We start from the raw sequence: 15,593 nt of genomic DNA on the forward strand, positions 1-15,593 counted from the left end.
CGGTCTTCTCGCCTCCTCGCTCTTTCACATGTGAGCCGGGATCCCTTGCACACAGCCTGGGGAGGGGAGCACCCCTATCTTCTTCCCAGGGACGAGAAACCAGGTGCCTTCAGGCTCCGAGGGAGAGGCTACTGGTGCCAGGCCTCCGACTTCACCAAAGCAGGTGAGTCCTCCTGTGCGTAAGTGTTACTACATCTTCTCTCTTCAGGGCACCATGCCCAAGCACCTCTCTCTTTTTCCCCTTGGTGGTTGGAGGTATAGAAGAGAGAGGCGCGAGCTGTGACCGTCCTGGTATTTCACAGCTGATGTCGTCTGGGGGAAACATGCTCAGGTCGCTGCAGCTGTGTCCGACTCTTTGCAACCCCATGGACTCTAGCCCGCCAGGCTCCTCTGCCCATGGGATCCTCCAGGGAAGAACACTGGCGTGGGTTCCCATGCCCTCTTCCCGGGGATCTTCCCCACCCAGGGACTGAACCCATGTCTTCTGTGGCTCCTGCCTTGCAGGCGGATTCTTTACCACCGAGCCCCTGGGGAAGCCCGGATGTCTGGGGATGCCTGTGAGGAAATCCAGAGATTTCTTCTGAACGCCAGGGGGAAGGAAGTGAAAATTGGAAGACATGTGTGGCAAACTTAGCGCTGAGGTCATTTGGTTTCGGAGCGGGAGGGAGAGACACACACAGGTGTGGATTTGCCTGCAACAATGCGCAGATCTCGGGCCTGTAACTGAGATAATGAAGAAGAAAAGCAAACCCCGCTCCTAGCCTCCAAGAGCATCTTCTCAGGGATGCCTGCGCCGGGCTTTGCTTGAGTAGCAGGAGCCGCACAGGCTGGTGAGCTCAGCAGCTCAGCACTCGGCCAGCCGGAGAGCAAGCTGCCCTCGAACCTTCCCAGAGGCACCGCATTGCTTTGGGTCCTCCTCTCGGAGCGGCATCTCACTTGATGTTAGGGACGGAAAACGCCCAGCCCCGACCCCCGGGGGTAGGGACTAACCGTCTTCTTTCCCAGCCGGTCTCCATCTCCCTCTGCCAGCCCTCCTGTCCTGAGTGAGGGCTGGCGGGGAGCACCATCCTGCATAGGAGCTGCAAGCCCTGTGGGGAAGTTGGGTGCTGCCTGTTTGAAGGTGCTCACTTTACACTGTGGGCGTTCCTAGTGCGTTTTGACCTCAGCTCCGGCTTAAGGCACAATTTTGCTTCAGTAGGAAAATTCTACGTCCTGAGCGGGCTTTTGCAGCTTGCTAAGCCCACGTGTAGACCCGCACTTAGTGCAGAAGAGGCAGCGGAAAGAGACGCAGGCTTTGTGACAGGCTCTGTCCTGCTGGCCAGTGTTGTCTGGGGCTGTTGCCTAGAATGAAGCATCCAGTTTTGAACTGTAAAATGAAAGATCCCTGGGAAAATTTTTGCACAAAAATTTAAAAGGTGATGGGTCTTCAGTATGTGTCCTCATAGGCCTGTGATTCCATTCACAAGCCCATGACGACGGGGGCCAGAGCTGGCCTTGATATTTATCACACATCCAGCGTTCACACGGCGCGTGTCCCAGAGCAGTCAGACGATGCACCCTTTGCTGAATAGTTGAGTGAATGGAAGTAACTGGGGGCCACTCGTGATTGTATCCTTAGCAACTGGCTGCTCCCTGCAAACATTTTCTGAACTGTTAATGTGTGTGCATCAAACTCTTCTAGGTTCCGCAGAAGTGATGAAGATGTTAATGCCTGTCCTCAAGCAGTTTATGATGAAGGGTAGGAGGCAGATTGGGACAACTACCATCACCGGTTCCAGCTTCCATATGGGACAAAGAAAGGAGGCGGTCTCTGAAGGCAGCAAGAGTGGGTGGTGGAGAAGCCCCTGGTACAACTCTGACCCAGACACAGCCCTGATCTGAACTGTTGCCAGTGAGGCTGAACTCATTCCCTCACATTCCCCTAGTATGACATGGGCAGGGGTGGTGGCACCCAGCTAGCAATGGGAGCGTCTCAGAAGCCTCCCAGTTCACAATGATGGTGTTGGGAGAATATTCACTGAACTAGAGGAGAACTGCTTTGAGATGACAGAGCCCATGGGTCGCTGTCTTGGATTCTCTTATAATCTACCTTCCTTTCCTGAAACTAGCCCTGCTGGAGTTTAGCTCTGAAATTAGTTCTGTTTTTCCCTCCTGATTATAGATCACAAACTCCCTCCAAATTGCTTTCTCTTTGGGTCTCAATTACTTTGTCTACAAAGGTCCGTCTAGTCAAGACTATGGTTTTTCCAGTGGTCATGTATGGATGTGAAAGTTGGACTATAAAGAAAGCTGAGTGCAGAAGAATTGATGCTTTTGAACTGTGGTGTTGGAGAAGACTCTTGGGAATCCCTTGGACTGCAAGGAGGCCAGTCCACTCTAAAGCAGATCAGTCCTGGGTGTTCATTAGAAGGAATGATGTTGAAGCTGAAACTCCAGTACTTTGGCCACCTGATGTGAAGAGCTGACTCATTTGAAAAGACCCTGATGCTGAGAAAGATTGACGGCAGGAGGAGAAGGGGACGATAGAGGATGAGATGGTTGGATGGCATCACCAACTAGATGGACGTGGGTTTAGGTGGAGTCCGGGAGTTGGTGATGGACAGGGAGGCCTGGCCTGCTGTGGTTCATGGGGTCGCAAAGAGTCGGACACGACTGAGTGACTGAAGTGAACTGAATTGAACTTGGGTCTCAATATAGAGTCAGATGACTAAGTTTTCCATGTACCTGCTGGCTAGTGGATGAACCAGCTTTTGAGAGCAGTAACTGGAGCGGGTGGCCCCTAAGAGGGGAAGTTAGTGGTGAGGATTTCAGACCTGGGCAGAGTCACCCCGAGGGGTGGGGAGGCCTGGTATTTTGGGGTGTCGGTTGCAGATTCCCTACCCTTCAGAGGGCAGTCCTTCACTCCTCTGAGGCCCATCCATGCACCCAGGATCCCTACCAGCACCCCCTAGCCCCGAGGGACCCCAAGGCAACTCTCCTGTGAGAACAGATCCCTGGTCTCACTGGGGACCCGCGAATCAAGCGAAAGGCAGGAGAGAGACTGACCTGCCCGAGGAAAGGATGCCCATGTGGGTGCTGGAGGGGCACGCGGCCGCAGCCTTGCAGTCCCACCTGACCACGGACAGGCCGCCGAGTGGAACTTCAAGTCCAGTAATCAGGCCCCCAGAGGAAGACTCGGGTGCAATGAATGAGGTGAGGGTCGCCAGACTGGCTCTGAGAGGGCGCTGCCCTGCGCCAGCCATGGATTTGATTCTTGGTGGATGGATGCCCTGTGAGCTGCGGGGAGCCAGTCCCAGGGGCTGCTTTCACTTATTTGGAACACCCAGACCACATCCTGTCGGTCTAAAGGCTCTCAATCCACGCCGTGTGAATATTTATACGCTCAGTGTGTCAAGCTGGCTGGTGGCAAGGACCGCAGCAGCCAACAGCGCGTAGAATGAGCCCGGAATGAAACACGTACTTGGCGGCTGCCTTTGGAAGGCGCCTCCGAGGGATCTCGGAAATGTTTTCCAGCTGTTACTTCCTTTCTGAACGTTCTGAGCCTAATTCAATTTGTGGCACCTTTCTCCTCTCCAGATTTTTTTTTCCAAAGGCAAATCCCGCGGATGTGCCTCTCTACAATCTGTATGGAAGGTCTTGGCTGAGATTTTTAACTGAATTGTAAATGAATGATCCCGTTGGTACAGAAGAGAAGTATTCTGCATGACACCCGCTTTCAATCACACGGCATGATGGCAGACTAGTGAGACGCCATGGGTTATCTCTAGGATTCTGGGGGAGGAAGGTCAACGGCCATCTCCGAGCCAACCCAGGGCTGATCCAGGATATTACTGTGTTTGTGGGGGGAGGGGGGAGGCAAAGCAGAAAGCGCCCCAAACGCCCATGGGCTACAGCTAAAGAAAAAAAAGAAAAGACCCAACAAAGCTTGACTTTGGAAACAGTTCCACTCTCACATGTCATAAAAGCTGTTTATGCAACAGAACAGGACTCCATAGATACCACTTTCCTTCTGGCTTAATCATTTCTCCACCCCGCTTCCACTCCCGGTGTGGCTGGCAGGTCAGAGACAGAAGGGGATAAGAAGCCACAGGAGAGAGACTGGAGAAATTAGAATTCAAAACACAAGCTGTCATCCTGCCAGAGACCCGCCAGAGATGGCCAAGAATCCCGAGCCCCTGACTTGCCCGGGGTGGGGATGCTGGTGAAGACGGCGCATGGCGGGCTGCAGGAGGCGGCGCCAGCTGAGGCTGCCGGGACCTCCTTTCTGTGTCTCTGGGAGCCAGGCCTCCCCAATATTAGCAACCTGCACAAAGCTGGCGTTCGCCATCCTCCCAAGTCCCCAGCGGGGTCTCCATTCTCCCTCTAGACACTTCTTTCCCTTTTCGCTAGCTTTCAACTTGATTCCTCATCGAGTGCTAATTGTGAGATAAGTTTTATTTGAAGGTGTCTTCGGATGTGGCATTTCCCAAGGAAGCCATATTTTCTTGAGCAAGTAGTAGGCACAAGGGGTTGTATAATTGGGATCTAATAGCCACATGTGTATCCCTGACTCCTGTCAGAATCCTAAATTAATCGCATCCTCTCCTGATCCTATCTGAAGCCCAGAGTAACACTCCTGAACGACAGATGGGTCCCTCCTACTCAGTGTGGTCACAGAGCAGCAGTGGTGATGTCACCTGGAGCTTGTTAGAATGCAAGTCTAAGGCCGTACCCTCCCCACAGCTGTGGAATCAGAATCCTCACCTGTAAAGCCCTGTCCCTGCTCTGTGACTCTGATTCAGGGACACGATAACGTTTGAGAAGCAGGTGGCCTAGGCAAGTGCTTTTCAGACTATGGGCTGCTCCTCCTTTCAAGTCATAAAATCAACTTGGTGTTTGTGAGGATTTTTGTTTTAAATGCAGTCATACAGAGAACACATGACTGCATCATTACATAGTAAGGGTAACTTATGAAATCTGTTTCATTATTACAAGTGTTGGGTTAGTGTGTAGAATGTGTGTGTTGGAGGATTTTTATTTTTTAAATGTAATCATGCAGAGAACACATGACTGCATCATTACATAATAAGGGTAACTCATGAAATCTGTTTCATTATTACAAGTGTTGGGTTAGTGTGTAGAATGTGTGTTTTTCCACTGAGTCAATGTCAGACACGTTTGAAAGCTGCTGATCTTAATGATCTGGTTGGCTGTTTACTCAAGGCTTTATACTTTCCTTAAGTTCACCCATCCGACACACACCCGAAGCTCAGGAAATCAACCCCTTGCAGAGACAGTGAGTGAAAACATGCTTTCTTCTGCTCCCTTTCTCCATGAGGCTTCCTAAGAAATGGCTTTGTATGGTGGTCAGTGACTAATAATCATCTGATATGTTCCTATTAGAAAAGAAAAAAAGCCTTCCCTGAAGAATAACATGTTTCCTTCTATTAGGGAATGTGTTGCTTAGTATTTCTCTTTGAGTCCTGATTCCCAGTTATCTTTGGGCCATACCCAATACCAATACCAATAATGGTAACTGTAAGAGTTTTGTACGTCTTTCATTTCCTTGAGAATATATGCTGATAGTCTGTGTACATTTGCTAGTCACCTGGTATCAGAAGGTCAGAACAATTGTCAATTCCGTATACATTAAGAAATTACACTGTGGAAGCAAGGGGGTGATCTTGGCCTTCTGTATCACGGAGGCCCATCCTCTGCAGTCACATTTGATTCCAATGTGTGGGGAGAATGTGGGCTGATTGGCTGAGCTGTCTGTATCCTATAGGATGAATATGATGGTAATTAACATGCTTTGAAATATACCTGTTACAAATGTTTTAGCTGTGTGACCTTGGGCAAGCTATTTTAACTCTCAGTGTATGACTACATTAAAGATGATAAAAGTACCTGCCTTATAGGGTTTGGGGAAGACTAAATGTGTAATTCTATCAAATTCACTATAAAACATTGATCAGAATCCTGCTGTGTCCTGGGCATGAGAGCAGATGCTGGGAATACAGCGGAGAAAAAGAGAAAGTTCCTTCACCCAAAGTCTCTAGTCTAACGAGGAAGCAGACACCAGACAAGCAGCAAGTTCTCACGGAGGGAAACAGTCAGGAAACAAGGAACTTCCTTCGACAGTTCCCAGCGGGTTTCCCTGCTTCCGCCGTTGCCCCTTCAAGACCTTCCTCTGGGCCGAAGGAAACGTGCAGTCCTAACAGAGGCCCCTGAGGCTCTCCGTGGGCCCCAGCTGCCTCCCCGGGCATCTCCTACGGGTTTACTCTGTCCTGGCCACACTGAGCCTGCGCCTCTGTTTGAGCACGCCGAGCGGGTCCCCCTCAAGGTGCATCTCCGCGGGTTGTTCCCGGCCAGCATCGCCGTGGCTCACTTCTCCATGAAAGCCTCTGCTCACAACCCCTTTGTTGGACGGTCTTCCCAGAAGGCCCCACGTAAGATACACACTCCCACCCTCCACTGCTATACTCCTCTTAATTTCCCCCCATAGCTCTTTCTAACACCTTATACATACTGTGATGGCCTATTTTATGTGTCAACATGGCTACGCCTAGTATTTGGTACCACCATCTAGATATGTGAGCAAACATGATTCTAGATGTTTCTGGGAAGGCACTTTTTAAAGATGAGATGAGCATTTAAATCAGTAGCCTTTGTGTAAAGCTTCTGTAATGTGGGTGGGCCTCATCGACTCAAAGACCTTAACAGAAAAACACTGACCCTGAAGAAGGAATTCTGCTAGGATCCATCTTTAGAATCAAACTGCAATATCCGCTCTTCCTGGGTCTCCATGATGCCAGCCTACCCTACAGTTTTAAGACTTGCCAGCTTCTGCAATCACTACAAGCCAATTCATTAAATCTGTGTGTGTGTGTATATATATATATATACACGTCTATATTTACCTATCCATCCACCCACATATACCCCACTCCAGTACTCTTGCCTGGAAAATCCCATGGACAGAAGAGCCTGGCAGGCTGCAGTCCATGGGGTCGCTAAGAGTCAGACATGACTGAGTGACTTCACTTTCACTTTTCACTTTCATGCATTGGAGACGGAAATGGCAACCCACTCCAGTGTTCTTGCCTGGAGAATCCCAGGGACGGGGGAGCCTGGTGGGCTGCCGTCTATGGGGTCTCACAGAGCCAGACACGACTGAAGCGACGCAGCAGCAGCAGCAACCACCCACATATATGTATCCTATTGGTTATGTTTCTCTGCAGAACCTTGAAACATATCTCTGTTTGTCTTCCTAGACCAAAAGGCAGACTCTGTGACACCCGGGTCTTTGTACCATCCCTGTTCTATCTTTGGCCCTCAGTAAACTTGTTTTGCATGAAGGGAGCCAGTTAAGAATTTCACATTGGAAAAAAAAAAAAAAGCTGTTGAAGGAAATAAGCAGGGTGAGAGGGGTCATTGGGTAGGGAGAATAGTTTCTTCTTGTACTGGGTTGAATACGGTCCCCCTCAGAATTCTCATCCACCTAGAACCTCTCAATGTGACCTTATGTGGAAATAGGGTCTTTGCAGATATAACTGAGATGAGGTCATCATGGATTAGGGCAGGTCCTTATCCAATAAGCAGTGTCTTTAAAAGAAGGGAAGATAGACACACAGAACATGCAGGAAGAAGAACGCTGCGTGAAGGCCTGGGACACACAGACATGGAGGAAGAACAACACGTGACGTCAGGGACACGCAGGGCCCAGGACTGCAGCAACCCCCAGAAACTGGCGAGACACGTTCGACGGCCCCTCTCGCAGGGCTTCCAGAAGGTGCCCGCCCCGCTGACCCCCACTGGACTTCCAGCTCCCGGAACTGTAAGAAAACAGATTTCTGTTCTTTAATCCCCCGGTCATGGGACTTTGTTTCAGCAGCCCCAGGAAACAAACATGCATCTCTATCAGTTCCCCTGAACCTTGCGGCTCACCAGCGACTGCCCCCCTCCTCCCCTGCACTGGCCGAGTCGCCTGGTGTGTGTGGAGCCCCCAGCAACTGAGCACAGGTTCCCACGTGGCCCAGCTGGTAACGTCGTTATCCAGATGCGGGCAGGTGGTGAGAATCCGCACCCGAGCTGGGGAGTGGTCCAAAAGCGCAGGCAGCCTTTTCACAGCCGTAGTGGCCTGGCTAGGAGGAAATGAAGCTCAGACTCTGCCAGGAACCAAGACGGGGGCACCTGCGGTTACCAGCCAACCACATGCATGGAATATCCACAGGCAATCACCCAGCTCTTCGTTCACTAAGCTGATTTTTCCATTAGGAAGGCTGGAAACATCCTATAGGGAAGGGGTCTTGGAGATTCCCATTGGCTGCTGTTCCATTCAGAGGGTTCATGAAGCTTTTCTCTGCGAGGGCTGGCGGTCTCGTGTGGCCCTGGCGTGGCTGTGTGAGACGTTCTGTGTGCACGGGGACGGAGAGGAGGGCCTCGTAGGCACGAGCTCTTACCCAACGCTTTTCATTCATAGCACTTATCACAGCTTGTAACTGCATAGTTCTGTAATTGATTCACTTTGCCTGGAAGGATCTGTGTCTGTTTTGCCAAAAGTCTCTAGGAGGATGGGGATTATGGCCCTTTGCTCCTCCATGGCTGGTCGCACAGTGCAGTGTGGCAGACAACAAGCATTTGATAAATATTTGCTAAAGAAAAGTGAGATGTATAAACACAAACTAATTTGGGGGTTGTTTAAGGCACCTTGATAAAGAGTGCTACATATTGTTTAGAAATAGCCTTTCCTTTTATTATGTAACTCCACCTCCCATGTGGCCCAACTGATGAGAATCCCTTTCTTATCTTCACACAAGGGAATTTCAGCTACCATGCATGGGGCTTTTTCCCCAAACTCTATTTTCACTTCTTTTTTGGGTAGTCAGCATTTTTTCCCCTCCAACGGAAACTTTACATGGAATTCTAACCCCACACCAATTGAAGGCTGACTTGGTCCGGTGCAGTGGGAGTTGCGGGGGCCTGGGTTGGGGCAGGGGGATGCCCTCACAAGTTTCCCCTAAAGCATCTCCAGTGGTCTTCAGAGAGTTCCAGGTTGAAAAGCCCACCATGGGGGGGTCCCAGGGGATTATCCCAACTGGGGAGGTAAGCCTCTGAGACTCAGATTCAGTGGAAGCTGGGTCCTAAGACCTTGGCTCAGGCTCAAATGCTGGGACCACAGCCAGCCCCCCAGGGGTAGCCTACCCAGAATGCAGGTTCTGGCTCCTAAGAGAAACGTCTTTCTCCATCACCTTGTATACAGACTTCTTTAGGAATGGGTTTCAGGACAAAACACAGCACAACCACATAAGAAAAATAACTTTGTTATTAGGCGTATATCATCTTATCAAAAGCACTTCATAGAATCACATCCATAACTGAACACTAGCTCAATTGTTATAGGGACCTGTTATAAATCATGAACACAGCTACTGAAGTATATGGCTAGGCACTGGAAATAAAAATGGAGCCACGAAACACACGGAATTCCCCAGGGTGCTTGCTTTGAGGCTCTCACATAAAGAATGTGAGGTCCCTGGGGGAATGTGTAAAAGGGTCTTTCTTTCCTAGGATATCTCTAAGGTGGTATTTGTTGCAGGAGCATGTGAAGTCCAAGGTTTTATGCTTTAACAATTACAGTCATTTTTTCTTTCTCAAATGGAAAATTATTTTTTGATTTCTTGTGAAACATGCATGCTAACCGTGCCAGGAAAATTTTCATCTGTTTCCCTGAACTCATTATTAAAAACTTCAGATGGCTCTATTCTACTAGTTGTTTGGCCTGGATTCCTGTGGGTAAATTTCCTTTTCAGGGAAGGTTATCTGAAAGATGTTAAGGTTACATACTGAGGCTGCTCTGTGACAGGCTGGAGTGGGGGAGGGGGAAGTGAGGAGGGGTCTTCTGTCAACCCAGGGAGATGCCAGGCAACTGGTCACCAAAGACACCATCCCCCGCGTGCCTGGGGGCACAAACCCCGGACAGGGAGCAGGGCCACGGTCGGGGGCCCGCCGCCTGGCACCTGGTGGAGAACACGCCCCCTGCCCACACCAAGCGCCAGCATGCACTTGTTCTTTCCCCGCTTGGCTGTGAAACACACTTGTCTGAGTGTATGCTAGAAATGACTTCAGTGGGCCAGTTCATTCCGTGGCAGGTGTTAGAAAATACAGGAGAGACAAGCCTTCCTTTGGCACCGCGCCCAGGCCTTGGCATCGTGAAGTTTGTGATGCCTCCCTTTGCAACTGGACAGGGAGGAGGATTTTCTTAAACTAAAATGCATCCCCTCGTATTCCGGATAGGAGAAGTTTACGTCCATTGCTTTCTGAAACAGAGCCAGTCTACAAAGTCCTGTTCTGAGTTCTAGTTATCAGAGTGCAAAAGGCTGAAATCAACATTTCTGGGAAAGACCTTTCCCTCCATGAAACACGAAGCAGATCACTCAGACCAGCACATTTTATGCCCCCTTCCCCCCCGAAAGCCTATTCTATTAGGTTCTAAGCAGAAGTCCTGTTTAGACAGTGAAGCTTTGGTTTTCCATCCATAGCTGAAAGATATATTAGGAATAACAATGCATTATTTTATCTTTGAAAAATATAATTTGGGTATACAGAGTATATATTTTATCCTATGGTAGCAGTCCAAGTTTTGGAAATATGAGGATAAATAATCATTTTACAAGTTGTCCAATCCAGCAGATTGAGATGATAACATACAGGTTATTGTATATTTTGCTAGAAAATACTATCCAGAACCGTCTCATAAATCCCAGGTATTACCACCTTCCATTCATTCTGTTATTCCATTCATTCAGTTAATATATTATCCTAGCTTCTGGCCAAACACACAGTTTAGTTCCATTTTATGAGTACTCAATAATATAGAAGAAACCCCCCCGATATTTCTACATACAACTCACTGTTTAAAAGGTAATAAAACTCCTCATTAAAAAAACCAAAGATGAAGCTCATTGCTCATAGAGTCTATGCATAATTTTTTTTTTTTTTGCATTCATCCACCCACACACTTTAAATACTGCATTCCACAAGCAGGCAAACATTAAATACATTCCAGATGGGAATCAACATCTGCTGAGTTCATCTCTGGGAACCCACGGTGGGGAGGGCTCCTGCTGTGAAGGTTAGGTTCCGGAGAGACTGAAGCGGGCAGGAGGGATCCCAGGAAAGGAGCTCTGAGGAGGCGTCTGTGATCAGCTGTAGCGCTGGGGTGGACAGCAGCTAGGAACTTGGTGCAGGAAAGAAACAGTGGAGTCAAGTGTTGGTGAAAAACTTGGCCACTGGCTGGCTGACGGAGCCCTGTTTCTAACAGGATGGGGACGAGGGAAGAAAGGTTGGTGCCACTTCAGGTTTGCACACGTGGCCCTTCCTGCCATTCTGAAGGAAGACAGAAGTGACCATAGGGCAGCCACCGTGATCGTCTTTAAACAAGCTCTCCCGGGAGAGTGAAATGATGGTGGCATCAAAGGAGATGGAGAGAGAGAATTAAACACGAACCACCGGGAAATTCAGGGGACGCTGCAGGGTAAGAGATGGGAAAACGAGTAAAGAGAAGCTGTAACGGTGGTCTCGTGTGATGCTCGACACACGGGCAGAGGGCTCCTGAATGGGCCCATGAAACACCGTCCTGGGTGTCGAATGACAAAGCAGACAGGAAGAGCCGGTAAGCTGCCGTCAAGACCACGAGCTCCCCCAACAACATTCCAAAGGAGCAGGTGCTCCTGGGGATCCAGAGAGGCCTTTTTCTGGAATGTGGGTCCTAAAGGGACCCAGAGGTGTAAGAACAAACACGACTCCAGGGGAGTTTTGGGAATATAGTTTCCAACTGCGTCCTGTGTTTGCTGGGGAAGCGAAATCAGGAAGACCTACAAGAACTGGAACTTGGACTAAATTATGGAAAATTAAGGAAAAATGGGAAGGGTGGGAAGGACATTTTTGGCAAACGAGGAAGACTATTGTTTTTCCACTCCCCATTCAAGAGATCTTTCAATTATGTATCATTTTCCATGTGCTGGCAAGCTTGGCTGGCCCCAGACAAGGGCTTCTAACGCCTGTGCTTCCTTGCCCAGTCGTGTCTGACTCTTTGTGACCCCATGGACTGTAGCCCGCCAGCCCCCTCTGTCCATGGGGATTCTCCAGGCAAGAATACTGCAGTGGGTTGCCATGCCCTCCTCCAGGGGATCTTCCCAACCCAGGGGTCAAACCTGGGTCTCCTACATGCAGGCAGATTCTTTACCATCTGAGCCACCAGGGAAGCCCAGGAAAACTGGAGTGGGGAGCCTATCCCTTCTCCAGGGGCACTTCCTGACCCAGGAATTGAACTGGGGTCTCCTGCACCGCAGGCGGATCTTTTACCAGCTGAGCCACCAGGGAAGCCCTTAATTCACCTGCTTCTGCGATGCAGAGGTGCCCCTGCCCGAGGTTCTCGTTTACCCCTCACCATCTCCCCACTCCCCTGCCAACAACTGAAGCCAAGCAACCTCCTTCCAGCCCTGAGCTCCACTGTCCATTGAGTCAACTTGGATCATAGCCTAAAGGCATCTGGTAGGCACCTGGTCACAGCCAGGAAACTCTGCACCTCTCCCCAAGGGTCAGGTACCTTTATTTAACAAATGATCTTGTGGTTTACTAAGCAAGCCCACTCATTCAATCAAATATTGGGTTGGCCAGAAATTTCTCCAACATTTGGGAACTTTTTGGCCAGCCTAACAGCTTTTAAATGTCCTGGCAAACCAGAAGCTCACTGTTCTTACGCAAGCCAGGGCACTGCACTCACTCACTTTTTGTCTTGAAAACAGCGTTTATTCCTGCAGCGAGAGTAATTTTCTTCTTTGAATAGGATACTTATAGATAAGTGTGGCATGAACCCTTAACAATCACGTGTGTGCATGATAAACTGCTTCAGTTGTGTCTGACTCCGTGTGACCCCAAGGACAGTAGCCCACCAGGCTCCTCTGTCCATGGGATTTTCCAGGCGAGAATACTGGAGTGGGTTGCCTTGCCCATCTCCAGGGGATCTTCCCAATCCAGGGATCAAACCTGTGCCTCTTACATCTCCTGCACTGGCAGGCGGGTTCTTTACTACCAGCGCCAGCTGGGAAGCCCTTAACAGTCACATCTGAGCGTTCCTATGTGGCCACTTTCTGGGCAGTCTATATGGGACTGTGGTTTTTCTCCATCTATTCTCATCCCCACTCTTCTGTCTCTAATCAAAATTACTAAAGTATTAGTTGCTCAGTTATGTGCAACTCTTTGCAACCCCATGGACTGTAGCCTGCCAAGTTCCTCTGTCCATGGGATTCTCCAGGCAAGAACACTGGAGTGGGTTGCCATTCTCTTCTCCAGGGGATCTTCCTGACCCAGGGACAGAACGTGGATAAACAAGTTTGGGTAGGAGGATAGAATATTTTAAATCTGTCAGATTGACAAGGAAAAAGAATTACCCACTGAGGCAAATATAGATTGCCGTCTCCCTCTTTTCACTGAAAATGGGTAATTTTGATATGGAGGTATAGCAGTCTATTTTGGGACATGTATCTATATATTTTTTAAATAAGTAAACTAATTCTGGAGCGACTGTGAGGAGATACCCCATGTTCAAGGGCAAAGGAGAAGCCCCAGCAAGATGGTAGGAGGGTTGGATTCGCATTTAGAATCAAACCCCATTCCCGCCAGAGACGCTCAGAGCACTCAAACAAGGGCACCAGGACCCAGGGACCCCACAGAGGCTGAGCCAGAGCTGTGTGTGTGCCTCCTGAGGAGGCCCGGATTGGCAGTGGACTCCTGCAGGGGCAGGGGCTCTGGGTGCCGCAGACCTGGGCATGGCAGGGGCCCTCTTGGAGGAGGCAGCCATTAACCCACCATAGAGCCGCCAGAACTTACACAGGACTGGGAAACAGGCTCTTGGAGGGCACGGGCAGAACCCTGTGTGCCACCAGGACCCAGGAGAAAGGAGCAGTGACCCCACAGGAGACGGACCCAGACTTGCCCAGGAGTGTCCAGGAGTCTCCGGCGGAGGCGGCCTGCTGCAGGGTCAGGGCCGCGGAGTGTAGCAGTGCATCATGGGACCTTTTGAAGGAGGTCGCCATTACCTCCGCCTTAGTTTGGCCCAAATAACAGGGAGGGAACACAGCCCCGCCCATCAACAGAAAACAGGACTAAGGATTTACTGAGCCTGTTCCCCCCACCCCCCATCAGAGCAAGAGCCAGTTTCCCTCTCAGTCAGTCTCTCCCATCAAGAAGCTTCCATAAGCCTCTTACCCTTCTCCATCAGAGGGCAGACAGACTGAAAACCACAATCACAGAAAACTAGCCGACCTGATCACAGGCACCGCAGCCTTGTCTAACTCAATCTATGAGCCATGCCATGTAGGGCCACCCGACAGTCATGGTGTAGAGGTCTGACCAAACGTGGTCCACTGGAGAAGGGAATGGCAAACCACTTCAGTATTCTTGCCCTGAGAACCCGATGAACAGGATGAAAAGGCGAAAAGATGGGACTCTGAAATAGGAACTCCCCAGGTCGGTAGGTGCCCAATATGCTACTGGAGATCAGTGGAGAAATAACTCTAGAAAGAATGAAGGGATGGAACCAAAGCAAAAACAACATCCAGTTGTGGATATGACTGGTGATGGAAGTAAGGTCTGATGCTGTAAAGAGCAATATTGCATAGGAACCTTGAATGTTAGGACCATGAATCAAGGCAAATTGGAAGAGGTCAAACAGGAGTTGGCAAGATATTTTTAGGAATCAGTGAACTAAAATGGACTGGAATGGGTGAATTTAACTCAGATGACCATTATATCTACTACTGTGGGCAAGAATCCCTTAGAAGAAATGGAGTAGCCCTTATAGTCAACAAAAGAGTCTGAAATGCAGTACCTGAATGCAATCTCAAAAATGACAGCATGATCTCTGTTCATTTCCAAGGAAAACCATTCAATATCACAGTAATCCAAATCTATGCCTCAACCAGTAATGCTGAAGAAGCTAAAGCTGAACGGTTCTATAAAGACCTACCAGACCTTCTAGAACTAACACCCAAAAAAGATGTCCTTTTCATTATAGGAGACTGGAATACAGAAGTAGGAAGTCAAGAAATACCTGGAGTAACAGGTAAATTTGGCTTTGGAGTACAGAATGAAGCAGGGCAAAGGCTAACAGAGTTTTGCCAAGAGAACTCACTGGTCATAGCAAACACCCTCTCCCAACAACACAAGAGAGAAGACTCTACACATGGACATCACCAGATGGTCAACACCGAAATCAGATTGATTATATTCTTTGCAGCCAAAGATGGAGAAGCTCGATACAGTCAACAAAAATAAGACTGGGAGCTGACTGTGGCTCAGATCATGAACTCCTTATTACCAAATTCAGACTCAAATTGAAGAAAGTAGGGAAAACCGCTAGACCATTCAGGTATGACCTAAATAAAATCCCTTATGATTACACAGTGGAAGTGAGAAATAGATTCAAGGGATTAGATCTGATAGATAGAGTGCCTGATGAACTATGCACAGAGGTTCGTGACATTGTACAGGAGGCAGGGATCAAGACCATCCCCCAAAAAAAGAAATGCAAAAAGGCAAAATGGCTGTCT

Source organism: Ovis canadensis, chromosome 23 (assembly GCF_042477335.2).
Source record: "Ovis canadensis isolate MfBH-ARS-UI-01 breed Bighorn chromosome 23, ARS-UI_OviCan_v2, whole genome shotgun sequence".
In the NCBI taxonomy this organism is placed as follows: domain Eukaryota; kingdom Metazoa; phylum Chordata; class Mammalia; order Artiodactyla; family Bovidae; genus Ovis; species Ovis canadensis.